Source organism: Mustela nigripes, chromosome 2 (assembly GCF_022355385.1).
Source record: "Mustela nigripes isolate SB6536 chromosome 2, MUSNIG.SB6536, whole genome shotgun sequence".
NCBI lineage: Eukaryota > Metazoa > Chordata > Mammalia > Carnivora > Mustelidae > Mustela > Mustela nigripes.
In genome coordinates, this window is record NC_081558.1 from 209463377 (window position 1) to 209490237 (window position 26861).

General features: G+C 45.6%; 1 protein-coding gene and 1 pseudogene across 4 annotated transcripts in view; one reads left to right on the plus strand and one right to left on the minus strand.

Moving 5' to 3' along the window:
* RUNX1 (RUNX family transcription factor 1) overlaps positions 1 to 26861 on the minus strand; it is a 244161-nt gene that overhangs the window by 177099 nt on the left and 40201 nt on the right. The window lies entirely within an intron of this gene.
* On the plus strand, positions 24932 to 25573 carry LOC132010336 (large ribosomal subunit protein uL22-like; annotated as a pseudogene).

Consider the following 26861-nt stretch of genomic DNA (forward strand, 5'->3'; position numbering starts at 1 on the left):
GGATGATATAAATAATTAAGATTTCTGGGGACTCTTGGGTGACTCAGTCGGGTAAGCATCTGCCTTTGGCTCAGGTCATGATCCCAGGGTCCTGGAATTAAGAGTCCTGCATCAGGCTCTTTGCACAGCAGGGAACCTGCTTCTCCCTCTACCATTCCCCCACTGCTTGTGCTCTCTTTCTCTCTGTCTCTCTCTCTCTGTCAAATAAATAAATAAATAAATGAAATCTTAAAAAAAATAATTAAGATCTCTGGGATACTGGGCATCAGCCAGACCAGTGTGGTGGATCCGTATACAGCAGGTCATGTCGTGAGCCATTCGTAGACTGGAGATGGGGGATTCCGCCTTTGGAGATTTGAGGGTGTGGGGTATACTCTCTCAAGGTATAAGGGTGGCATTCAAATGGCACACAGCTGTAAACACTTCCCGAAGCGTGTCCTTCTGTCTGCCCTTCACCTTCTGCAACGTCACCCTTCGTTTTTTCCTCCAGAAGAGGGATCAATATCACTAAAGAAACAGACTTGGATAGACGTACGTTATGTGGATTTTTATTTCTGCTGAGTTTTCTCCTGTAAAGCTACCTCTGCTATCCCGAGAGAAGCAGTTTTCCCCATTACTGATGGAAAGTTAAGTCTCCTCATAAGGAGGATTTCCCTTCCAGAAATCCAAAACGAGAAAAAGTATCAGACAAGGAGATTTTGTGCCAGTGAACAGTCCTTTCCAAAGATTTGAACGGAATAATTTGTTTTTCATGGTTTATAAGTAGCAGATAAAACCTACATGGAAAAATGGACAAGAAGAAATGGAAAATAAGACACAGAATCTGGAATCGTGAATTTAAAAAGCAATTTGTTTTATTTTAGCCATGCCCAGAAATCACTTGAGGTTAACAAGTGAGTATTTCTACTGGAAGAATCAGCTGCAATTAGGTCACCAACTTAGAGAAGATGTAGGCGGAAGTTTAAGTACCGAGTCTATCATTATAAAGGTACTTTATCAACAAGACTGTCAGTCATGGACTGTTGACTTAAAATGATTAAGAGGGTAAAATATCAAAGAGGAAGTTGAAGAGTTTGTGGAAAGACCCCTGTTAAGATGAGGAGCAGCTGAGGGTCTCGATATTAGAAAGTCATACATTCCTTGGGGAGCAGGTTTTGAGTTCCTTGACCTCGACATCAATCTGATGTGAATCAAAATAGAAACTTGCCTCCTCCTGAAGTCCTTGCTCTGGCGACACAAACCCGGCCACACACTTAATTTGGTGGTGACAAAATGACAAATGTGTTGTTGTTTGGATAACGGAGACATGGTAATACTCAACTGATTTCCCACTGAAAGTTGGATGTGAAAATCTCTAACAGTACTATTCAAACGTCTCATTAAACAATCAACAACAAACAAGTAAAAATCTGGAGACCTTGGACCTGGCACCCATGAATAGATTCTGCGTGGATCAGCTTAGCTCACCTGGGAATGGATTATTATTATTATTATTTTTTCCCTAGAAGTGTATTTGGCAGTCTGAAAAGATTTCATTGTTAATTTGCCATCTAACATTGCATTATTTATGGGTTTAATAATGACAAGATTTGGCAAATCTTTGGATCCACATGAGCCATGGAATTCAGAAGAATATTATTTCCTGCCATATTAATAACTGCTTTTATGCAGTGGATTTTACTTGGTAACTCATTTGATCCATTTGGTTTGATCATTTAGGTGTTTCAAGCCACCAAATATGGCCTCAAGTTTCACAATGGCTGTGTCTATTTCCTTAGCAACCACATGGTTCTTAGACTTGTTTTTTTGGTATCTGTAGGTCATTGCCATCAGCACAGTGGGAGCCCTACTCTCAAAAATTTTCTGTTGCTTAAACAAAAGCCTGAAAGCATGGGTCTCAGAACAGCTGCTGAACACATAGTTGTAAGACGAGGCTCAAGTATTTGTTGCCAGCAGTGAGCTGGGTGCATTCATTAGTATGTGACCATGCTGAAGACAAGATGTACAGACAGAAGGTGCTTCTTTTTATCCAGCAACCATTCAGTCCCTTGTTCCATTTCCTTTACTACATGCATATTAGTGTTTATCTTCTTGAATCACTAGAATTACAAAATATTTTCTTTTTTTTGTTGTTATGTTAATTTTCTATCAAAGGTTCAACAAATAGCTTTTGCCATGTGTTAGGTATAAAGAATACTTTTCAGGACCAACTTTTAACCGTGGATCTACATTGATATCAGATGTTAGGATGAAGGTTTACTATTTATAGAAGTGTACTCTTACAAGGGTCCAAGGTCTAAGTTCATCCCAAGGTTCAGTTATAAAATCAGAAGATACTAATGTGTGTGTGTGTGTGTGTGTGTGAAAGAGAGAGAGAGAGAGAGAGAGAGAGAGAGGAACTGCATTGTGAAAGCTACCATCCATTAGACTCTTAGCCTCATTATCAATTTTTTCTTCTTTATGTCTAAAAGAACTAAATCCTGGGAAAATATGGATAATATCTCTATTTTAAAAATATGACATGAATTTGGAGAAGTTAAGTCTTCTCCCAAGATCTCACAATCAAGAGGTGTTAGAACCAAGATTTGAAGCCAGGTTGGCCTGTTGCCAAATTCCAGTATACTTTATGCTGTATCTCAAGGAACATTTCCTTCAGGAACATTCTAAGCACTGAGTTCTCTGCCCTCTGTGGTTCTTTCTCTCAGTTCCAGATGTCAGGCTATAAAGGGAGAAGGTGCTAAATGTAGATGTTGTCAACCAGCAAGTGAATGAGATAGAATACTTGGAGGGTTAAGGCCTTATTCGACACCCAAATCACACCCTACCCATAGGTCTGGGTCTCTCAATGGCTTCTAGAAAGTAAAGTATTAGATGCTCTAGTGATAGTATGAATCATAGGAAGTGCTAAGCTAAAATACTGAATGAGTCATTCTTTCCAAAAACATTGGCATTTATTTCTCTAAAACTTTTGATAGACTTTTATAGATGGGGTAGAATAAAATCTACTTAAAATTTACTGCTACTACTACTAAATACTAAAATAATTGTACCACTATTAATAATGAATGGCTTTCATTTTTTGACAAGTTGTTATGAGCATGTTGAATTATTTGCTTATGAAAGCATCCAATAGCATGTTACATGCCTTCTGGATATAAAATAAGTGCTAATTACAATAAATGTAGTGGTACATAATCTTTTAACTGTCTGATCTCACGCAATCTGTGTTCTATTCTGGGTCTACAGCAAACCTGGTTCTTGGATAGTTAGCAGGTTTTTGAAACTGGTTGGAGGGGGATACATAGAACCTAGCCATCAGTTGTATGTGGGGTGAAAGGTGGGGCATCAAAGTCAATTCTGAAGGTTTAGCCCTGGTGACTAAGGGGTTGGTGGTCCATTGTCAGAAAGATGAAAGTTGGAAAGTCTGAGAAAAGATGGTGAATTCTATATAGGACACATTTGCCTTGAGGTTTCTTGAGGTGATGTCCTCACAGATGTGTTCAGGAGCCACTTGAAGACTCACCACAACTCTGAGATGGACTTGCCTGGTGGGTTGATATTGCTGATCATGGGCCTACTGTGTTCAAGGCAGGAGTGGGGAGATTCCCAAAGGAGAAAAGGTGGAACAGGAAGAGAAGAGAGTCTAGAACAGTGTCTAGGAGACATATGGGGTAAGGGAGGGGGAAGAGTAGCAGAGAAGGAATTGTGGAAAGAGTAGTAATAATAAGAGACAAGAAAACAGGGCCAAAGGGTAGGATAATTTTCTTTTGAAAGATAAGATGGTTTAGACTATTGGCCCTGGAGGAGCAAATAAGTTAGCTCAATCTTGGTATACTGTTGTGCACCAGTGTCCCACACAAGGACAGAGAGAAGGGAGGGAAGTGTGAAGAATCCCAGAATTCTACTACAGTCTACTACCTAATTTATCTGTGGAGGAGACTGTCACAGTGGCTACAGCTCTTTGGTGTGCTATGGAGGAGAAATGGTTTGTAACCCAGTATTCCAAAGGAGATGGGGCAGCAGGAAGAGGAGAAGAAATTTCTGAGTGAATGAGAAAGGCATTTAAAGACACAAGACACAGCAGGAGGAATGGGACCAAAAGGGGAAGACAGCCGAGAAGGAAGGGGGTGGATGAAGAGCTGGCATAACAGGTTCCAGAGGAAGCAGGGGGCGTTGAGCGGGGAACACATTACTTGTTTCATCTCTGGAAAATGGAGCAAATACAACATTCCTCAGAAAGAAGACATGTAAGGGTAGAGCTAGATGGCATCTCAAGAAGAAGTGAACACGTGCTTTTTTTCAGTACTCACTACTCTTCTAAAGAATACAATGGGGGAGAGTCTTTCCAGAGGAGAGGTTATCTGGAACCTATGATCAGCTGGGAACAGTTCCTAAAGATAGAGCGCGGTAGGGTGTTTTGGATAAATTAGGCATTGAATGCAGGGGTTAAAATAAAATAATCTATGTCAAAGTGGTTTTGTGATTCCAACAATACTTAGAATAGTGAGAATAAAAGCAGAGAAAATAAGTTATAGAGTACGCATAAGGGAGGTGACTTGCAGCAGTCATTCTGTGTGACCCAGTAGTGATAGCAAGGAACTTAGAACTCATCTGAAAGGTAGAGGGTATTCCACATAAATATTACTTAAAAGCCCTTTATTCCCCATGGCCTCATCACAGTGCCTTGTCAGAGGGTTGATCTGCCACCATCAAGGTGGCAAGTGCCATCAGTAGGAGTGAGGATAGTAGACTGAAAGGAGTAGAAGCTGTGAATGGGAGAACATTCCAGAATATGAGATCTTGAAGATGGCACTATTTTCACTTGGAAAGCCAGCAGCTTATGGCAAGCTTTGAAATACTTCAAGACCAACTGTGCTTCACCCCCATCCTGATTCCCTACTCCAAAAGTTACATTTTTCTAAAAACATTTAGAGAAATGTGTTTGGTGGTCTCTCTGAGATACAACTATTTGACCAGACTCTTTACGCTGATAATTTACCTCCTTGGACACTGCCCACTCTTTCACTTTCTAGTCCGCGCCACATTAACTTTAATGCTCCTTTCGTCAAACCCTGCCTAGCCATGTGTCACAGATGGGCACCATATTTGTCTTCTCAGCCAGGAAAGGTGAAAGGTCAAGATTCAATTTCATACACAAAGATCTCGGTGCATGGAGGAGGTTCCAAAACCAAGGCCAGGAATTACCAATTCCACAAATCTAGGCAGGAGGTGGTGTGGGAGAAACAGCAAATGGGCTGTGGTCCCTTGAGTATATCTGAATATTCCTGTCTATCTGGAATCTCAGAATATGACCTATTTGAAAGGAAGGCCTTTTGGATGTGATGAGTTTGAGTCATACCAGATTAAGGTGGGCTCTATATCTAATGACTGTGTCTTTGTAAGAAGAAAAGACACACGGAGACGCAGGGAGAGTGTCATGGGAAGATAAGGAAGCAGCTTGCCCTCCAGGATGGGGCCTAGGCAACCCTAGGAAACCAATACATTCTTCTGATCCTGATGACTAACATTTTCACTGCCCAGCTGGAAGCTTCTCCCAGGAGGCCATGTTGTCCCTGGATCCTGTCCCGATGTAACCTGTGTGATTTAAAGTCTTGGGAAGCCTCATCCCAGAAGGCTCCATGCCCAGGTCAATGTATTTCTTTGGGCCGCCCTTGTCATTACAACGTTCTGACTTACATCTTTGCTCCTTTGAACTTCAATCAATGGCCGCCCCAGGGACGTTGTTTTGACTACACCGCAGTTTTCTAAACTCCCCACTGTGTGGTTTCCAGGTCAGACAGTCAGGCTTTGTTCTGTGAATCACTGCCCAAGGAGTCAATTAAATCTCGCTCGGCTGCCTTGAGTGGCCTGGCTTCAGTGACTTTGCTACAATGAGAGTGTTTAGAAGTTCCTGAGGAAACCAGAAGCGAGCGGGGGAGGACCCTGTGCTGACACAGGGGAGGGGATTCTGATTAGGGAGCTCATAGTGCAGTGACAAATGAAGGCACCAGTAGCTTAGCTTCTTGGCTTGGAAAGGAGCGATGCATTCCTGACACACTATTCGGGACCCAAAAGAGAAAGTGAGGGGCTTTGGAAATCACTCCGGAGAGGCTGCCATCAAGGGGAGATGAGACATGTGTTAGCACTACCGTCCTTTCGCCGCAGGAATGGGAAAGAATCACAGTGTGAGTCTGGTCGTGATCTTTATGGTGGGAGGTTTCCTTTGAAGTCTGACATCACTGAAAAAATCCCCATAAAACCAAAAAGGAAAAAAAGAGTATCTCATCCTGGCTAGGAGTGCACCAAAGAATACGGAAATGGGAAGCCTTACAGCTCTCTGCAGAAACAGGAATGGGCAGAATCTGAAGTCACTCGGGAAGAGAAAAGGAAAAGAAAACGCAAGATTTCTCAAAGGGCCTGGAAAGTGCTACTTTTGTGGCTTGCTTGCTCCCAGAAGAAGAGTCCTGTGTGAAGCCAGTAGATCCAGACAGAGGACCAGCCCACCCAGAGAAGTTGGGGTTGGGCAAGTCACAGAGACTCTAGGAGATTCTAGGAATCTAGGCAATTCCTGTCTGTTGTCCCTTCTCTTGCAGGATGGTGTGGTGCTCAGAGGAGACACAGCATGAGAAATCACTCTGTACATTTCTAAGCATCCTATAAATATAGGCAAGTGAGGACAGGTCCCCACTAAAGCTAGTCCCAGGATGCCTTAGGTCTCCTGTTTACCTACACCATGTCAGCGACCAGCTAAGTGGGGGCTAAGGATTTCCACAGAAGCCCAGTTCCAGGAGCCCCAATGGGTTGGGACTGTTCCTTTTTTTTTGCATCAGTGATGCATGGGTGACACAACCAGGGGAAACAGGCAAGCACAGAGACAGAGATTGGCGTTGCTCCCTCTCTAGAGCCTTTGGAGGGCCGTCCCATGCCGCACTGCTGTCCCAGGGGCTGCTTCTTTGGGGCATGAGCCCAGATGAGCTGGCGAGGCATAGACCCCAGGGAAGGGGAAGGCTCAGGACCAGCCACCCAACGTGCAGCCCCGACTCATGCTTTTCTCTGAGCTGCAGCATCACTGAGTACTTGCAAAAACTGTGCTGTGAGCACTCGTGTTTCTTCCTCCAGCTGTGGGACACTGTCTTTCATTTCCATCCACCAAAATTTCCTAGGTGTTCCCTATGCCATGAGGCTTGCCCTGAGCCTGCCTTAGCTCATTGCATGTCCTCTTGGTCACCACACCTTTTTAGTTCTGCTCACAGCTTGTATCAGTCCTCCCCTGCCCATCTGCTAACTATAAAGTTGGGTAGTGATTCCACTTATTATGATTACTACATGACCTTCTCTCAGGCCCTAATCTTGTCCCAGATGCAACACACCACATGTGACAGTTAACAGTTTGTGGATTCTGATACAGTAGGTACTAGTGGGCAGGGCAGCTTTGAACACCTGGGAGGGAGACATGGGGGTGTCTATCTAGGTTCCAGGTCTCTCGGATTCTCAAAAGGGAGTGGAGCCAACAGGTGGAGGTTCAAGGGGGTGAGATCAAGAACATTTGTCTTTGGTGCCCTAAGCTCTCCTTATACTGACCTTTGCACTCTAACTTATTTGGGGGCAGCCTCTTACTTAGTTCGTACTAAAGTGTAAATGACTAATGGTTTACCCTTCCCTGGGAGAGCTGCCTTCTCAGACTTACTAAACTTGAAGATTAAGGCCTGAGGCTGTGCTCGAGGGTCAGTGAAGGAGGAAGGTACTTGTCTTGGATGAGGGCTTTCCCAGCCTTCTGAAATCACCCCCTTGGGCAGCTGTATGGCATGATATGCCCCTCAATTAATGTACTTTCTCGCAGTCCAGATGGCTCAGGCCACTCTGAGGATGATCCCTTTCTCTCTGGACTCTCCCTCCCCAGCCTAACTTGAAAGACAGAAAATCTATCCAAAGTAGCTTCAGGGAAGAGTATGAAAATCTGTGGGCTGGAGGCATGTCAGTTCTGGCATAACTTAAATGTCTTTGTGCTGTAAAAATGGAAATGCCTAGTAAGAGTTCTTATTGTGCTCTTCGACTTGCTATAGACAGTGGTGTAGAGGGAACCTCAGGGTTCAGATTGTAACAAGGCTGCAGTCCCTTCTGTGGACCCCTGGAAACTCCCTAGGTCCCACCTGCCACATCTGGAGAAGGGGGAGAGGTGAACACTAATAGGCTTTCAGGCACCAGATTACTTAACTTTTCTCTGCTTTGACCTCCTCATCAGTCAGGGGTCCTGCTCAGAGGGTGGCAACAGAAGGAAATGTAATGACATGCACATAATACCCAGTTTGGGGGTAGAAACATAGTAAATGAGTCATTTATTTTATTTATTTTATTTTATTATTATTTATAATTATTTATAATATTATTTTATTTATAATATTATTTATAATATTATTTATAATATTATTTTTAAAATAATTGTTAGGGTCATTTCCTGCTCTCAGCTATGAGTCTAGGATTTATTTCTCTGCTTAAAGACAAACTTGGGATTCTGAGATTCTGTCCCTTTGCTATTTTACTGAACAGGTCCCTTCCTGAGATGTTGCTCTTTATGTCACTTTCATTTGGAGCATCCCTGACCATCTGGAAGGGCCAGATGGGAAAATGCATCAGGGTGAAGCATCAGTAGATCAAGGGAAAAAGATCTTTTTCAACCAGAAATTCTGCCATGAATTTTCTTGTGATGTAAGTGAGATCTACAATCCACTAACTAGGGGAGGCTTGCAGACAAGGTGATTCCTTCTGGAATCTTCCCAAGGTAAGAGCAGGAGTCTTTGGAATGATAGAACTGCATATGTCATACTGGGTCACCTATGTGTCTAGGCCTCTTATCAAAGAGAACGAGGAGTGGGTGTTTGCTACACTGGGGAAAAAACAGTAGATATGATGAGTCTAGTCATCAGGGTAGATTGGAAGGAGGGGTTTTAGTCAAAAGTTTTCAAGATGGTGAGTCTCAGTTTCCCATGGCTATTGTATCATGAACCACATCTGGGATGACTCCATTAATGGAGTCATCACTGAGAGACGGGGAATGGACTTTCATTGACATTTCCCATAGAAATGGACAAAAGGTCAGTAACTTTGTCATAGGACGGATCAGCACTGTGCTTCCTTGGGGGTCAGAGTGCTTTGGATAACTCATATATCTTCTCCGAGGGCTGGACAGTTTGAGAGAACAGTGAGGCATTCTGATCAGCTTGGAGTTGAGGCAACTGAAGAGACCCCAGAGAACTCCCTTGCGCCTTCTACCATGTGAGGTTTCAATGGGAAGACAGTCTGCTATGAACCAAGAAGAAGATTCTCACTAGACACTGACTCTGTCAGCCCTGTGATCTTGACTTCCCAGCTTCCAGAATGGTGAGAAATAAATGTCATCGCCCAGTCTATGGTATTTCTGTGGCAGACGGCCGAATGGACTAAGACAGTTGAGAGCTAGAAGTGACCTTGGATGCTTCCCTGGGCTGCAGGACTGGTGAGGCCCAGAATCTTGGCTCCTGGGATTCTACCTCACCTGCTTCTCCCCTTATATCCCAGCTGCATCCTTGCTTTGGGCTTTAGCTATCCTGACTGACGGCATTTTTTGAGTCTGCCAGATCCCTTCCTGTCCCCAGGTCTTTGAACATGCCCTTACCTCCACCCACAACTCCTTCTTCTCTCTTCCCTTGGCTAAATTCTCCTAGATAAAGAGAAGTCCCATCGGCCATCACCTCCTTGGATGGCTTGCGTGTCCTATCCTCTGCTTCCTGGTTGGTGCTGGGGGTCAATTCCCTTTCCTGTCACCCCCCGTGGGGCCCTTGATGTCAGGATTATCCACTGACCTCTGTGAAGCGTCTACAGGCACTTGTTCTGTCTTCCTGGACTACATAGCTCTTAATATGTGCCTGTCACCATTCTGAGCACATCACCGATATCAGTGCCTTCAGCCCAATCAGGCAGGACTACTTCCATTCCTCTTTTGCAGGTGAGGATGTAGATGCACCAAGAGGTCATGCAACTTGCCTGAGGTCACACAGCTGATAAATGGTGAGTGGGGGAGTAGCTCCTGTGTCCTTATGGTCTGAACTGGGCTGAGTAGTGTCTCCTAAAATTCACACCCACGTGGAAACTCAGAACATAACCTCCTTCGGATAGAGGGTCTTTGCAGAAGGAACTGGATAGGATGGGGTTATCCTACCCTAAATCCAGTGGCTAGTATCCTTATGAGAAGAGAAAACGCGGACACGCAGAGGGAAGAAGGACGGCTGCGGTCAAGGGCAGAGAGATTACAGTGACGCACCGGAAACCAGGAATGCCATTACTGGCGACCAGCAGAAGCTAGAAGAAGAAAAGGAAGGAGCCTCCCCTCAAGCCTTCAGAGGTGGGGTGGCCCTGCTTGATTTCAGACCTCTGGCATTTGGCACTGTGCGAGAAACAAAAATCCTGTTGTTTTCAGCCACCTCATTTGTGGTCATTTGCGATGGCAGTCACAGGAAAGTAATAAACGACCTCGCAGAGAATGGGGGGAGCGGTTTCTGGGGTGGGGGATGGTGTTCCCACCCTTTCCCAAGAGGGGGGAGAGGGCCAGCAGGCCTGCCTGCTTTCCCTGCAAGTTCTGCCTGGTGATGGGCCTGGTGGGAGAGTCCCAGGCCTGCCAGCCACTTCTTGATGCGGCGTTTTGGGAGAGACACAGTGCTGGGCACATGACAGGAGCCTAGGGCACATGCCAAGGGGGCTGGACTTCGGGAAGGCCGAGAACAGCCACCCAGAGCCTCAGTTTTCCCTTTTAACAAATGGGGCCTCTATGGGAATGGGAACCTGAGCCAGGCACTGTTTGACGCCTGGGAGTGCAATAGGCAAAGAGGTTGTCCACAGTCTCTGTCTCTAGGAAACTAGCGTTCTGGGGGACAAGGCCATGAATCAGCCCCTACATAAACAAGTGATGATTTATGAGAGCGGTCAGGGATAGGAAGAAAAATCTCCTTCTCAAAAGATACAGAGGTTTCAAGAAATGAAACATAATGCATAAAAACAAAAAGCCAAATGGAATGGTGAGGTCCTTTGTCTGTAACAAGGATCATGCATTCCCACGAATGTTTGCGTGGTGGTCCAGACAGGCCTCAGACTCAGATGGTTGCTGGCCGGCTGGGCTGGGCGTTAGAGGACAGCTTTCCGTGGGGCCAGACTGGTCATCCAAGTCTACTTTCTCCATTGCGAGGCCAGCAATGAAAAGGATGACTGGACAGGCTGCCTGCCCAGACCTCAGGAAGAGCAGAGACTCCCCTGGGCCAGTTCCCCAGACGGAGCTGGCAGCAAGGCGGGCGGTTCCCCGAAAGGGCCACTCGCCTGCCCTGCCAGGAAGAGAGTCCGGGAGGCCTTTGAGGAGCACCTGACTGAGGTGCCGGGCACTTGCCGTGCCTCCAGTCTGGCAGAGGCCGTCACCCTTGAGTTCTCAGGTGGGTGCTCTGAGAAAGAGGCATGGAGCCAATTTTAGGAGCTTTCAAAACTTCCAGGAAGAACAAAAAGTGAACTTCCTTTCTTTCTTTCTTTTTTTTTTTTTTTAAGATTTTATTTATTTATTTGGTAGAAAACACAAGCAGGGGGAGCAGCAGAAGGAGAGGGAGCAGCTCAGCTCCCAGCTGAGGTAGGAGCCCGATGCAGGACTCGATCCCAGGACCCCAGAATCATGACCTGAGCTGAAGGCAGACACCGAACCGACTGAGCCACCCAGGTGCCCCAAGGCAAACTTTCCAGATCTAATATGTGAGCCTTAGAGATATCCCCCCATAAGCATGGATACTCTTAAATGCAAGTAAAAACTCAGCCATAGAGCAAGGTGATATAAAATACAAAGTACTATTAATCATGGGAGAATAGACATCATTATTTAAAAATAGAGTCATTTTGGAGAGAGGAGCAAGCAGTTCTGGGATCCAACAGAACTGCGCCTCAGTAACTTTCCACCGGAGACACCTTCTCTGGTCAAACACCCCCCTTATCCACGGCAGGGTTCAAGGAGATGGGTCTATTTGTTTATCTCTGGACACACACAGTGACCGAGTCGGGGGGAGGGTCGGGGGAAAGACCTGGGATAAATGCAATGTTCTAGCTTCTTCCACACGCATCACTGAGGTTCCGCACTTCCTGATTTCCCTAAACGTTTGTTTGTCTCATATCCTTTGGAGTCAGACACGTGGCGTTGGTGGGAATCCTCTCCCCTCTGAGAAGGCTGGTCTCAAGAGCTCCCTGCACACCAGGAGAAAGCTCCTCTCCCCTTAGGGGGTGGGGAAGGACAAAGAAGGCTGAGATGGTAGGGAACATGGGAATTGTCCTTTCGACAATCGTCAGATCACTGGCTGAATCCAGAGTAGCATGAAAAACCAAGCTTCGCTTCTTCACCAGATTTCCCTTTCTTTCCTCCTACCTCCCCCCGCTCCCTCTCTCCTTCCTTCCTTCTTTCCTTTCTTCTTTCTTTCTTTCACATTTTATTTATTGTTTTGAGATAAAGAAGGGGAGAGAGAGAGTGAGATCACAAGCAGTAGGGAGGGGTAGAGGGAGAAGCAGGCCCCCCACTGAGCAGGGAGCCTCCTAGGACCCTGAGATCATGACCCAAGTGGAAGGCAGACAGTGAACTCACTGAGCTACCCAGGTACCCCCATTCAGATTTTTCTTTAAAAAAAAAAATTAGAAATAATCTTTGAAGAAATGTCACAAACTTGGAGGAAGGATAAGACATTTACTCAAGGTGTAAACTATCTAAATGGAATGATGGATTGTCTTCTTCTGTTGGTGAGGACACAGAGGTTTTTGGGTCTGAAGCTTCTGTACATGTATATTGACATTTTCGTGGTTGTAGTTGGATGTAGGTTGACGTAAAAAAAAAATCAGCCACTGGCGTGGGTTTTTGTTTTTGTTTTTTGTGGTTTTTTTGTGTGTCTATAGGAGAGGATGAGTGTCCACTAAAGCGACTGTGGCCAACATTTCACAATATATGTAAGTCATGCCATACATAAGCTGTCTGTCTCATATGAAACCAGCTCTGCATGTCAGCTGTATCTCAATAAAACTAGAGAGAGAGAGAGAAAGAAAGAAGGAAAGAAAAAAGAATGGAAGAGAAAATAGCAAAAAACATGGGTGTGGACATCCAGCCTCCATTCTACCCGGGAGCCTCCGCTCTCGCGCGCCCTCAGACACCTCGGCCAGACTCTGGGGCGGTTAGCTTGGTTTCCTGGCTGGAATTGCGACACCGCTGCCACAGAGTGTCTTCGAGCTCCAGACAGGCCCGTGAACAGGGTGTCAGGAAGTCCGGGAAGCCATGAGTCAGCTCAGCGCGGGCAGCCGGGCCTCTGGGGCTCGAAAGGAAACTTGACCAGTAGCCGAAGTCAGCAAGGGGTGCAGAGCGAGGCGGGCGATGCTGGGAAGGCAGCCTGGGTGAGGCGAGGGGTGGGGGGCTGGCTCCTGAGCCCCCCGCCGGCGTGTCCCCACGGGCCCTCTGCACCAAGCTCCACCCTTCCCAGCAGAAACTTTCCGGCCCTTTCGGCTCTGACCACAAAGGGTGGAATTGAACGGCCTTTTGAAAAGTCAGTTCGCGTTGGTTTTGGTAAATTCAAAATGATGGAGTGAGTAATGCATGAAAAGCATCTTTTTCCTAATTGAAAAATAAGTACTGCAATTCTGCTTGCAACTCAACTTCTTCGGAAGGGAGATCGTAGCTTTCTGGGAGGGCGCTGGAGATGGAACTTGGACCCTGGCTGTTGTTTCTGTGCTGTCCTGTATCGCCACGAAACATGGGTTACAGCCAAGGCCATTTAGGAAGGAACATTCTCTTAGTTTCTTTCTCATCTCTTCCCTGCCCCTTGGGATAAACCTACTTACAGGTACAGCTTTCTATACTTGGTTTCCTCTTTCTGTCACTCCTACCTTTTAGAATCGCACTGCCCCGCGCTCCGTGTAGACCTGCTTTTCAGAATTTCAAACACTGAGAAATATATGAAGCTGCAGGTCTGTTTTCCAACACCTGGACCTTGAACTTGATATGTGTACAGCCCGCTACTAGGTGTGTGGAACAAAGAAACCCCAGATTTGGTAGGGCTGTGTATCTGTGGACTGGGACTCCCACCTATGAGACAGGAATTCTCCCCAGAGCTCTACCACCTCAGGGCACCCCCCCCCCCCCAGGGGTCGGGACTGACTTAACCAGACTCCACATTCACTCCCACCCCTTAGCCCCACTGGGGGGGCTCTGATGTGCCACTCGGTTGAGGAGGAGAGGAGGAGGGAATTCAAAGGCAGAGAAGAGAGAAAGGCCCATAATCTGGTGCAGGAGAGGAAACAGAAGGGAGACCAGGAGGGTTTATGCATGTGGGGCTGCAGCCAGAGGTTGGGGGCACCCACTGAAGACAGAAGGCCATAAAGGGGGTCTCCTCTCATTCTTGCCTCTGGCCTGTGGTCCCTCCTTTCCAACCTCGGGACGTCGTCTATGCAATCAGCCCATCACATACATAGGAGGTGCTGCTGGGACCAGGAAGACAAAAACTGTGGCCTAAAAGCAGTTTTTCGAACAATGTTGACACTTCTCAAATATTAGTGAGCTTGAAAGAAAACACCAAACTCTTCCCTCTACGTGTCCTCTCCACTTTACTTCCTAACCTGTCTCCTGTCTAGTAAAACTGGAAGTGGAAAAAGTAAGTATTGCCAAGATCCTCCTAACGGAGTGTGCTGGACATTCCCTAGAAACTCAAATGTTCCTGCGGTGCTGCTTTTCCCTGGGTTAATCGCTTTGCTTTGCACTGTGAGACCAAGAGGTTAAAAACAAAACAAAAGAACCCAAACCAAAACATTAAAAAAATTTTTTTTAGAACTTGTGCAATAGGACAGAAATACTATCAAAATAATTTGCGAAATTCAGAACTGTTGCCGTATTTTCTATAGGGTTAACTTCTGAGATGAAAGACTACTTTGGAACCTATGATTTTTTCTTTTTCCCAAAATAAAATTTCCTTCATCAAACTGCAGAAATTTACTTGGGGAAAGAAAATGCCTAACATGTAGTTTCCACAATGAGAAACACATTCCCATGGCTTTCGGCCACTTTCTGTCAACTCTGCGATAGGCTTAAATTGCATTCATTTATAATGAGTTAAAAATATGAATGAAATCTTTAAATTTGTTAAAATAAAGCCATGGTTTAAACCTCCCCCCTGCACAGAAAGAGAGGATATTAGGTGGCAAATGACCTCACTATCATATCTGAGTATCAACCCCAAACCTGACCACTCATATTTAATTTCAAACAAAATGCCGCAATTTCACAATTAAAAAACAATTAAAAATAGACAGCCTCTGTTGCTGCAACGAGATAGGGCCATGTGATGGCTGTGAGCATGTCTCTTCCTGCAGAGTTTCTGGCCTTGAGTCCACAGAGCCCCCGCCAACTTCAAAGGAAGCTGTAGGAGATGGTGTGTGGAACACCAGATAGCCCGAGGAAGGGGGGACCCTTCCTTTGCCAAGAGGCGTTGCTAAAATTAGAGGGTGAGGTTGTCTCAGCACGGGAGGGAGGGATCTTGGCGATGGTCTGTTTTAATCGATGATGGAACCCTTATTTCTTCTGCGACCTTCAAAGAGCAACGCTTATGCAACAACAGGAGGGGAGGTCTTTCTTTTGGAGATCCTTCCCTCTGTCTATCTTGAGCTCCCGCTGCCGATATTTAAATCAATTTCCTCTTGCTTTGGGGCTCAGCACAGATGGGGAACAGCCAAGGCACGGTTCTTTTCCTCCGGGCTTTCTAAGATGGTTTTTTATAATTGGAGACCATCATTTGCACTCCCTGTTCATCTGGGATGCTGTCATACGGACCTCATTTTGTCCTTCTCTGTGCATTTGGGATGCATGTGGGAAGTGGGGTCTGTGAGGTGGGTGAAGGGTTGAGGGCAGCCTCACACTTGGGCTGAGCACGTGGTCACCTGCGATGCTCCCCCTGTCTCCACCTGTCTTGCCCTGGCAGACAGCATCTGAGCATCTGCCCCTGGAGAGTCCTGCTTTGGGGTGAGTTTGCCCCCCTTCTGTATTTTTCTTTCAAACTCTAAGTCCTTCAGGAAGGGGTTAAGTCCCTTCAAATTAATATCTTTGCTACCCTTATTTCCTCTCCAGAAATATTTAGGGAAGCGAGATGGCCTCCAAGAGGGGATGGGGAGGAGAAGCAAGGGACTTAGGAAAGGGGACCTGAGTGGGGCCACAGAGATCAACCCCATTTCCCGGACAACATCCCCTGCGGCTTCCTCAGGAGGACCACACGATGTCCAGAGACCACTGCGTGACTTTCAGAGATAACAGGGACAGTTCCTGTGACATCCGCTCCCCTCCGCCCTCAGCCCCCATCATCTCTCCTCCTCAGACGATCTCTTTTTGGCTCGGGGCGCCAGGAACCTCAGCTTTGCAGGGCCAGGAAGAAGCCAGAGCCCCTAGAGCCCTGTCCTCATCTTGTCTACTTTTTTTTTTCTCTCAAGACGAAACAAACTACAAGTCCCCTTGTCCCACCAAATATCCAGCCATGGAGAACAATCAAGAAATCTGTGTTTGAAGGCAAAACTGTTCTCTTTGAAGGAGTCCGCCTTTACCGCTCGGCCCCACTGAGAGGAGATTTAATAGACCTGACCTGAGGCAGGCATATGGTACTAAGTAGGTCTGTTAGAGGTTGAATTGGTGACTTGCGGTGGTTGTCAAGCATTGGGGGCCTTGAATTCAGGCCTGTGGGTGAGCAGGGCATAGGCAGCTGGGCAGAGTTGGCCCTTAATCTCCTGCCAGCTGGACCCAGAGCTGGGGCTCGGAGGCTGGAGCGCGCGGGCTGCTCTTGGCAGAGGTTCCAGAAATGATCCTGGTGGCAATGAGAGCCTGTGGCTCTGGGCCTGCCCCAGAATAACACACTGTCCGCATATGTTAACAGACCGCCTTTTCCCCAGAGATCACAAAATGCATTCCATTTAGCGTCTGTTTTGCAACTGTTACTATCTGTGTTTTATGGACAACCAAACCAAGATACAGCAAGGCCTTTGAGCTGTGCCATGTGAGTGTGAGGGGTCAGGGGCTGTCCTGGGAGACCCGTGCTTCCTGAGTCTCAGGCTAGCGCACAACAGCCTTCCTCCTTAGTCCCCATCCTCTCCCCCCCCCCCCCCCCCACCCCCGCCACGGACCTCTCCAATCTCCTTCCAGAATGATCTTTCTGGTGTGCAGATCTCAAGGACTGGTGAGAATAAAAAGGAACACGTGTGTTCTGAACTCCCTGTAAGAGAGAGTCATATTAAAAACACACACACGATCTAGTGTTCAGCATGTGTGGACATAGATGAAAGGGGGCGGCAGACCCAGGGCTGGGGTTTGTGACCGCACGTGGCTAGGCCTTCCCCCTTAGGACGTGCACAAAAATGAAGGGCAAACCTGGCTCCTTCCCTGCTGGAGCTTCTCTTCCATTAAGCGTCAGACCAAGCCGATCATGCTCCCTCTGCTTTTAAAGATGTGACCATCCCAGAATAAACAGAAAGTGAACATGCTGGATGAATGCTAAGTGCCATGTTCCAGATTATTTCAGCTGGCTCTACCTAGGCTGAGCTTCGTCCTCACTGGGCAGAGCGAGGACATTTCTCACTGAGAAAAGTGTCAAAGCCACATTTATAACATCTGACTCTAACACATATGACATTTATTTATATAGTATGTATAGTAAGCTCCTCGCCCAGCATGGAGCCCAACAAGGGGCTTGAACTCACAGCCCTGAGATCAAGACCTGAGCTGCGACTAAGAGATGCTTAACCGAGGGAGCCACCCAGGCATCCCTGCCCACAAGTCTTCAGTTGTAATCCAAATGAGGGCAGATGATTTCCCGAGTTAGAATTAGCAACATAAACCCTGGAACATCTAGCATCTCCACGTGCTAGGCTGAAAGAGATCTAAGGGATCTTTAGGGTAGAGCCCAAAGCAGCTCCCAAAATGGAAACTCAAGTCTATACTGACTTTTTTCCCCCAAACATACAGGGAAGATGGCCCCACAAATTTCACTGGGAACCAGTGTTTAATGAACAACCAGCAAACATCTGTCATATAACCATGGTGTGTAAGGTTTCTTGTGAGGGCACAGAGATGGTTATGTTACATGTGGGGCCGAAGTTGGCCATGTGGGTGGCCTGACCCAACGTGGTTCTTGCTGATTGCACTTGTTCACAGGGCAACAACTACTTCCAATGTTTGCAAATTCTTTGTTCTCTCTCTCCACTGATGTCATATCTTTGCTTCCTAACTTGAAGCTAACTTTGCTTCGTAACTTGAACTGGAGCTGGGGGCCACTCTTGATGACAGCCTTGTACATACATAGAGGGAACAGTTCGGAGGTCGCCGCTGAGCCACTTTTTCCAAGTGCTGGGGTGAACTGAGGATAAGGCCACAGAAAGCAAAAAGTAGCCCCTAATATGTCCAAGTCCAAACTCTCCATCTGTCCCGCCAGTTCTGTCTCCCTCTCTCCAGAGTCTTCCCTGCCTCTATGGAGACTGCAGTTTTCAGACTGCTTGTGCTAAAGGACACTTGATCCTTCCAGACTTCTCTTTTGCAGACTCTCCATCCAAACTGCCATCAGACAATGTTGGCTTCAGCCACTTTCTTTTATTGTCCCTGTGAAACTACCTTATTTCTTACCTCCATTTGCAGTGGTTTATTTTTTAAGTTTTTTTTAAACAGTTTTATTGAGATAAAATTCACGTGCCATACATTTCACTTATTCAAAGTAAAAAATCAATGGTTTTCAAAAATATTACAAGATTAATTTTGTGAGTTATGGTATGGTAATATATACATAACATTAAATTTCTCATTTTTCCCATTTTTTAGCATACAATTCTGTGCCATTCTTTTATCCACAACTGTTGTTATGTAATCATTACTGTCACATTATCATGAAAACTGTTTTATTTTTATTTTTTTAAAAGATTTTATTTATTTATTTGACAGGGAGAGAGATCACAAGTAGGCAGAGAGGCTGACAGAGAGAGGGGGGAAGCAGGCTCCCTGCTGAGCAGAGAGCCCAATGGGGGCTCCATCCCAGGACCTTGGGATCATGACCTGAGCCAAAGGCAGAGGATTTAACCCACTGAGCCACCCAGGTGCCCCTGAAAACTGATTTATTACTCCAAGCAAATAATAAACTAGGAATAGAAGGATACTTAATAAAGGCCATCTATGAAAAACTCTTCACTAGTATACTCAATACTGAAAAACAGAAAGCTTTTCTCCTAAGATCAAGAACAAGACAAGGAAGCCCACTTGAGCTACTTCTTCAAGAAGCTCTTGCCGGAGCGGTTAGGCAAGGAAAAGAATCCAGGGCATCCAAGATGGACATTTCTGTTCACAGACGACATGAACTTACTTGTAGACACCTACAGTTTCCACATAAAAACTAAGAAAGCAAATACACAGATTTAGCTAAGATGCAGGGTATAAAACCGACACCCCTAAGTCAGCTGAATCTCTATACATTTGCAATGAACAAACCAAAAAGGAAATGAAAAATCAATCCATTGACCATCGCATCAAAGGGAACAAACACTTAGGAGTCAACTGAACCAAAGATGCACCAGACTTGAACACTGAAAACGACAAAACCTTACTCAAGGAAATGAAAGACGCCCTAGAACAAATGGAAAGATGGGCAGGCACATGGATTGGGAGTAATCCAATCATCAGTAAGGTGACAACGTTGCCCAAAGCAATCTATAGATTCAACATAGTCACTACCAACATCACCATGGTGTTTTTTAAAGAAATCAAGAAACCCATCTTCAGTTTCCTGTTGACTTTCACACCTGCTGCTCCTTGTGCCTGGTGTGCTCTGGCCCCACATATCTGCAGGACACCCCACTTCATCTCTTTCCAGTGAGGTTGTCACCCCCTCAGTCACCTGTCACCTGTCATCTCCTCATTGTGGCCCTCTCTCATTACCCTTGTATTTCTGGTCCCCTTGTATGGGCCTTATTTTTAATCTGTGGCTTTTAATGTCATCTGACCAGAGTGTATATTTTTTAAATTTATTTTTTGACTTCCCTTTTTGAGCACAAGTTTCATGAGTTTGGGGATTTATGTCTGTTCGCTCCTACATTCCCAGCACTCAGAATATACCAGGCACGTATTAGCCATTCAAGACAGGTATTTATTGAGTCCAAGAAGGAATATAAGACAGATAAGGAAAATGAATACATTTGGTCTATTGTTTTTATAATGAAACAAGACCAAGGGTCTACTACTGGAGTCTTTGCCTCTTGCTTTCCTTGAAAGAGCTCAGTCTTACAGTGAAACATGGTGATGCTAGAACAAGACAGCTTCGTTGCATACTCACAGATGAGGCAAGCTCATGTGTTTCTTCCTATTTAAAAATCATGTTCCCATTGAGCTGTTTTCAAATGATCAGCTCTCTTTCCAATGTCCCACTCCCCAGAATCCCAGTATATTTGAAGTCACTTCCCGGCCTGAAAAAATCATCAGGGTATCTTAATCCATCTTAATCTTTGATGGCAACGGACGTAAGTGCGTGGAGATGCAGTTATGACTATCAGCAGGATGCCAAGAACTTGAACTTTGGCTGGGTGAGAGCAAACCTTGATACCAAGGGAGCGAGCAGACAGCTGGTAGGAAAATAATGGGTGTAAATGTAAGTGAACGTAAGGGATGAACAGTAACGGGAGACTCCCACAAGTGGGAAACTTTAGGACGTGTAGACACAACTACGTGCCAAACAAATTTACAATTTCACATACTTAGCTTGTGATTTTCACTTTGATGATGATGAGTGAACAAGAAGGAGAAAAGCTGTCTGTTAAAAGATGACTCATCTACGTCTTATTTTAAATAGATCTTGGGAGCGTTCCCCTGAATTACATCACTGGCCTCCCGAATCCATGAGTTCTCCCAAAGAACAACACAAAGCCACACTTCATCTGGAGGGTGAAACGTCGTGATGGCCCCTGATCCAGGCTCACTTCCTGCCTTTCTACTCTCGGGGAAGCAGCTGCTGCCCTTGGAAGGAGGAGTCCTGAGATCAGAAATGAGCACTTCCCACCCAGAGACAGACGGCTGATGCACTGCTGTGAGCTCCGTGATCCCACTCATTGGAACAGTATCTTTAGAATTCCCATGGAGTAAAATCAGTGAAAATCAAACACACATGTTTCGGGGTTTTTCTTTCAAATACGTCATTCTGGTGGAGGATAGATGTGTACCTTCCAACTTTCTATTCACCTATGTATTCAACACATTTTCAAAATGATCCACAGACACTCATTAATCCCACCCGTAGAAGATTTCTCTGAAGGGGGAAACCTTTTCACTACCATTTGCTGTTGAGAAAATGGAGGGATGAGAAAACTCTGGCAGCTCCCTTGGGAAGCTGGAAGAACCTGGCACGGTAGAGTTATTTCAGAGCCTGTTCATTCTGCCGGAGCCTCCATGGCCACTTGCATTAACTTAGGCAAAATGACTGATTGGATGCCAGTCATGCTCGTGATGGTGACACCCCACAGGATGGCAAAGAGTCTTCGGTTGTGCCAGAATTTTGTTGCATCAAATAATTCTAGAAAGCAGGAGGCCCAGAAGCTCAAACTGGGACCTCCCCTTTGGTATGGAATAACAAAGAGCTTTAAGGGTCTGCAGTAAGTCACTCCTGTCAGCATGCGGGTTGCCGCCCTCAGCATCTCGGCCAATCTCAAAGGACCCTGAGGGAAGTCTGTTCCCCACTCATGTTCCACAGAGAACAGCACGGTGATTTCAGGGGCAAAGATGAGGGTGCATCGTGAACCAAGTCAGTGAACCTCAGACTAGATCCCAGTTTTCTTAATCACCTTGTTCACGGTAGAATTAATCATTTATTTTTCCCAAATGGACTTAGGATCACTTGACGTGGGGCCTTATCTGACTCTGCTTCACTTCTGGTTCATCCTTTTTCCTTCTGCGTCTGCAGATTCATCACGTGACGGGATCATATTCAGGGGAAATAGAAACATTAGATTTTTCAGCTCACAAAGGAGGCAGCTCACAGTTTAGGCCCTTGCTTGTTGCCTGCTTCCTGGAGGGGTGACTGTCCTGCGATCCCAGGCCTGCCTGTCACCTGGGCTTAGACCAAAAACCAGGCCCCCGAGAGCGTATCTAGGGCAGGATGCCCATCTTTTTAATTCATGTCACTTTCCCATCACTGAGGGACTTTGATTTGGTCCTGTCTAAGACGGGCTTGGGAAATTTATCTTTTGTTTTTAACTTTGATGCCTCAGTGTCTTAAGACAGTCTCATCTCTGTCTTTCCCCACCTGTAGCATTGACCTCTAAACATGCCGTGACTTCCCAGTTACTGAAACAGAAGTCACAAGAAGATTTTATTGATTTACACAGAGGTAGAAGTCATGTGCCTTATTAAGGTAGGATTTCTTCCTTATGCCAATGTGTTCTCTGCATATGACAGAGTGATGGAGAAATGGGGAGATCAAGATGAGAGAGACAGGGAGAGAGAGAGAGAGAGAGAGAAACAGAGAAAAACAGACACAAGATCTGCATCCCACACACAGAGAAGGGAGAGAGAAAGACAGAAAAACAGAGACAGAAAGAGAGGCTGCATATTACTTTTTAAAGCCCCCTGCCCCCATCACCAGTGTGTCTACAGTCCTGTAAAGCACCATTAGGATTCTGTGTGACTCATTTTATATTCCAGAAAATAGTCTCTTCCTGTCTTCCAAAGGACCACATTTTAAATTCCAGACTTGAGTCAAATAAGAGTCAGACGGTACTGATGCCCACCCCCACTGATTATTTAATTAATCTATACTGAGAAACTCCACATTATATAGTTTCTCTTTTTAAGCTTCAGAAGGGACCGTTTTTCAAACATACATACTACTTAAGAGACAGTCTTCCTGATCACAGCCTGGTCCCTGATACGTCATCATTTGCCCCGGAAGGACTCTTACTGTTCTAGCTGCCCTCAGCTTCTTTCTTGAAGCTCCGCTGCAGAGGGTGAGACCCGAACATAAACCACAAGCTCTTGCCAGCTGGACACCTTTCCTCACTGCTGTGGATGCTGCACACAGAAGAAAAGCCAGGTATTGGCCCTAGCAGGGACCTTCCACCCATCTCATAGCGCTTCAGCTTCCTTTGCATTTCATGCCAACGCCGGAGCGGAGGGGAGTGGAGGAGTGGCACTGTCATGTGACTTTTCTGCTGTGCCACAGGACCGCTCTGTGGCCTTGATACGTTTAGTTATTCCCTGCTCAAGCGGAATGTGTGGTGGCCAGCACCCCCACCCCTGGCCAGAATGCCTGGGGTGCTGTTTTACTGGTTTGGCATCCTCCCAGCTGGGAAGAGTTTCCTTAGGGCCTCCAACACTGAGGAGGTATTTTACATCATCCTTGGCAGACTGACCCCCATCTGCAGTCATCCTCCAAGACAAGATGGACAAGAAGTCTCATCGATGATTGCCACAAGTTCTTTAGATGTCGAGGAGCTTAAGCGTCACTCGGCAAACAGGTGTTGCATTTTGTAGTTGGGGGCATTATGTTCAGGAGAGGGGAGACGCAGATGGAGACAGACAGACAGACAGACAGACACACACACACGTACACACTTGTGAGACTGGAGGTTTAAAAATCTCAATCTCAAAATACTGGAGATTTAAAAATTAAATGTTCTTAGTGTTTTTCTGGAAAATCTGCTTTGCCTCCATAAAAGCCTCAAGTAGAGAAACTGAGTTCAATATCCTTTTCAGGAAGCACAACTAGAAGGATATGCCATCCAGTAAGCTACATCACACTCCCTTTCAAGCCTTCCAAAGCATTCCCTGCAACCCCCTTCCTCTAGGAAATGGGGAACGAAATTGTATATATGGCTCAGATGCTAAGACCCCAGCAACTACAGATGACCAGACTGGGATTTAAGTCTCTGTTCTGCTGGATGACTTTGGGCAAGTGAGGTCAGCTTTCTGAGCCTCATGAGGGTAACAGTAAGACCAAAGTCATGGGTGTCATATATGAAGTACTCAGCCCTGCACCAGGCAAATGCATATTCTGTACTTGTCAGTGACATTATATTATTACTCTTTTCTTTTTTAGGGTGGGCATAGGAGCATGGAGATGGAGCAGCGTCAGCAAATCCTTTGCTTCCAGGTCCCAGCCTGGTTCTTTAGAAAGGCTGTGACCAGGGATTGTGCGTGGCCTGTGCTCTTTCTCCATCAGACTGAAGATCATGTGACTAGTAAGCACTTGAGATGTGGCTGGCCTGAACTCTAAGTGTAAAATATACACCAGATCTTATGAAAGACATATGAAAAAATATAAATGATCACAGCAGTAATTTTTTGCATGGGATACATGTTGAAATGATAATATTTGGCTACAATGGCTAAATGAAAATAGGAGAAAAATTCACCTTACGTCTTTCTTTTCACTTACTTGATTGTAGAGAATCAAGAATTAAATATGTGGGCTTGCACTGTATTCCACTAGACAGCACTGTTGTAGACGTCAAGTCCTCTGGACAGGGTCTGTGTAAGTGTGAGTTGGGCAGATGCTATGGCCTGCCAGTGAATTTTCTCTCGGGTTTTATAGGAATATACCCTTCCCACAGAACTGCATTGTAATACCATTGGCTGATTGGATCTCTACTCCTAAATTCTAGCCTTTGACCCAGAATTTCCTCAGGCTGCAGACTCTCCTTTGCACCACGGTTGCTTGTGCCACTGCATGGGTGTTTGAAAGGTATCTGAACTCAGTGAGTCTAAACACCATCTCTCAAATACTTTCAAAGCAATATTGGTGAGGTCTTAATACAAACCAGAGCTAGCCTATGTCCTAGCTTAAAAATCATTCTTGATCTCCTCTCTGTCCAAGCTCTTTAACCTGGCATTCAAAACCCATTACAGGAATTCTCCCAGGAGCCACCAGGCTTCCTCTTCCTCTCAGCGGCCTGGGGTGACCTCTGAAAATGGTTCGCTATTCGCTTGACCCGGAAAACCCTACGAAATCATGCAAGTCAAGAGGTTCAAATCTCCGTGTTCACTTTAAGAACACACGTGAAACTGCCCAGGCCATCAAGGGTATGCATATCCGAAAAGCCACCAAGTATCTGAAAGACGTCACTTTGCAGAAGCAGTATGTGCCATTCCGTCGCTACAATGGTGGAGTTGGTAGGTGTGCCCAGGCCAAACAGTGGGGCTGGACACAAGGTCGGTGGCCCAAGAAGAGTGCTGAATTTTTACTGCACATGCTTAAAAACGCAGAGAACTTAAGGGTTTAGATGTCGATTCTCTGGTCATTGAGCACATTCAGGTGAACAAAGCCCCCAAGATGCGGCGTAGGACTTACAGGGCTCATGGTCGCATTAACCCATACATGAGCTCTCCCTGCCACATTGAGATGATCCTTACTGAAAAAGAGCAGATTGTTCCTAAACCAGAAGAGGAGGTTGCACAGAAGAAAAAGATATCCCAGAAGAAACTGAAGAAACAAAAACTTATGGCCCGGGAGTAAATTTGCACAGAATAAATGCAAAAACAAACAAACAAACAAACAAACAAACAAAAAAACAAAACCCATTACAAACCAGCCCTACTTTATGGATATGGCTCCACCCCAGGTTAACCTCACTACCTCCAACCCCCCCTTTCCCCACCACCATCAGATCATGCTACTTAACATGGACATGCTCAGCACCCTTTTACTCCTGAGTCTTTAATCGGTATTGCCTCTTGCCACCAATCTTGTCTTCCCTTTTTTATCTACCTTGGGAGTTCTATATAACTTAAGGGTAAAGTTAAAGTCCACACTCTCTGGAAGTTTTCCCAACCCTCCCCTAGCTGGAATTGATCCATTGTCCCATATTTAAGAACATTTTGATTGTGACACCAGGATAGAACATTCTAGTTGATTCTGTGTTAGCATCATGCAGGTGAGCATTTTTCTTTCCACCTAGAGGTGGATTTCTTTTGCATTTGGTGGTACTTATTTATCTTCTGACCCTCCTTCCTTATAACAATTAGCCCCGATTTCCAACAATCATTCGGAAGGTGCTAACACAGGAGGGCAAATTTAGGTCAAGGACAACTGTGAGCTCAGCATGTCCCCTGGAAAGACAGCCGCCCAGGCTTGTTTTGGCTCTGCACTGGGAGAATTCTATGGGGATTGATGAGGAGGGGTCAGACCAAGGTAACGTTTGAAAAGAAAAAGGGAACAATTAGGTTGTGCACATCTTTGTAAGGAGACTCTCTAATAATCATGCATGTCAAAATATTTGTTGAATGTGCATTTCAAGAAAATTTAATATCAAGATCAAACTTCAGTCATGGTGAGCCCAAGATGTGCTTCAAATTTAGCTTATTCTGCCACTTATCCCCTCTTTCCCTTCACTGCAGATGTGACAGATGCCTAGAGGTGGACTCGGCTCTTCTAACCACACTGATTATGGAACGATCATTAAAGCCGTGAATAAGGAAGGCTTCTGGAGAAAGATAAAATTACACTTTTATTAGGACATCAAACAGGACCTTGCATGAAAAGAGCTACTGATCCAAAAGGAAAGACAATAAAGGGAGAAAAGGACCTTGAGGCCCCTCACTGTAATGGAGAGGCTGACGCTGGGCTTTCAGGAGAGCTGGTCGTGTGTGTGTTGAATTACAGGCAATTATCGGTGGTCTCCCTGTTGGCCCTGAAGAATTTAGAACCGCGTCAAAAGGAAACATGATCTATCAGAAGGGAAATCCTGCTGCATCTTTTAACCCTGTGCCAACTCTACTGGGTGGAACCTCTCCGCGATGCATTTTATTCTTGAGATCTTACAAATAGTTGTTGGTGAAA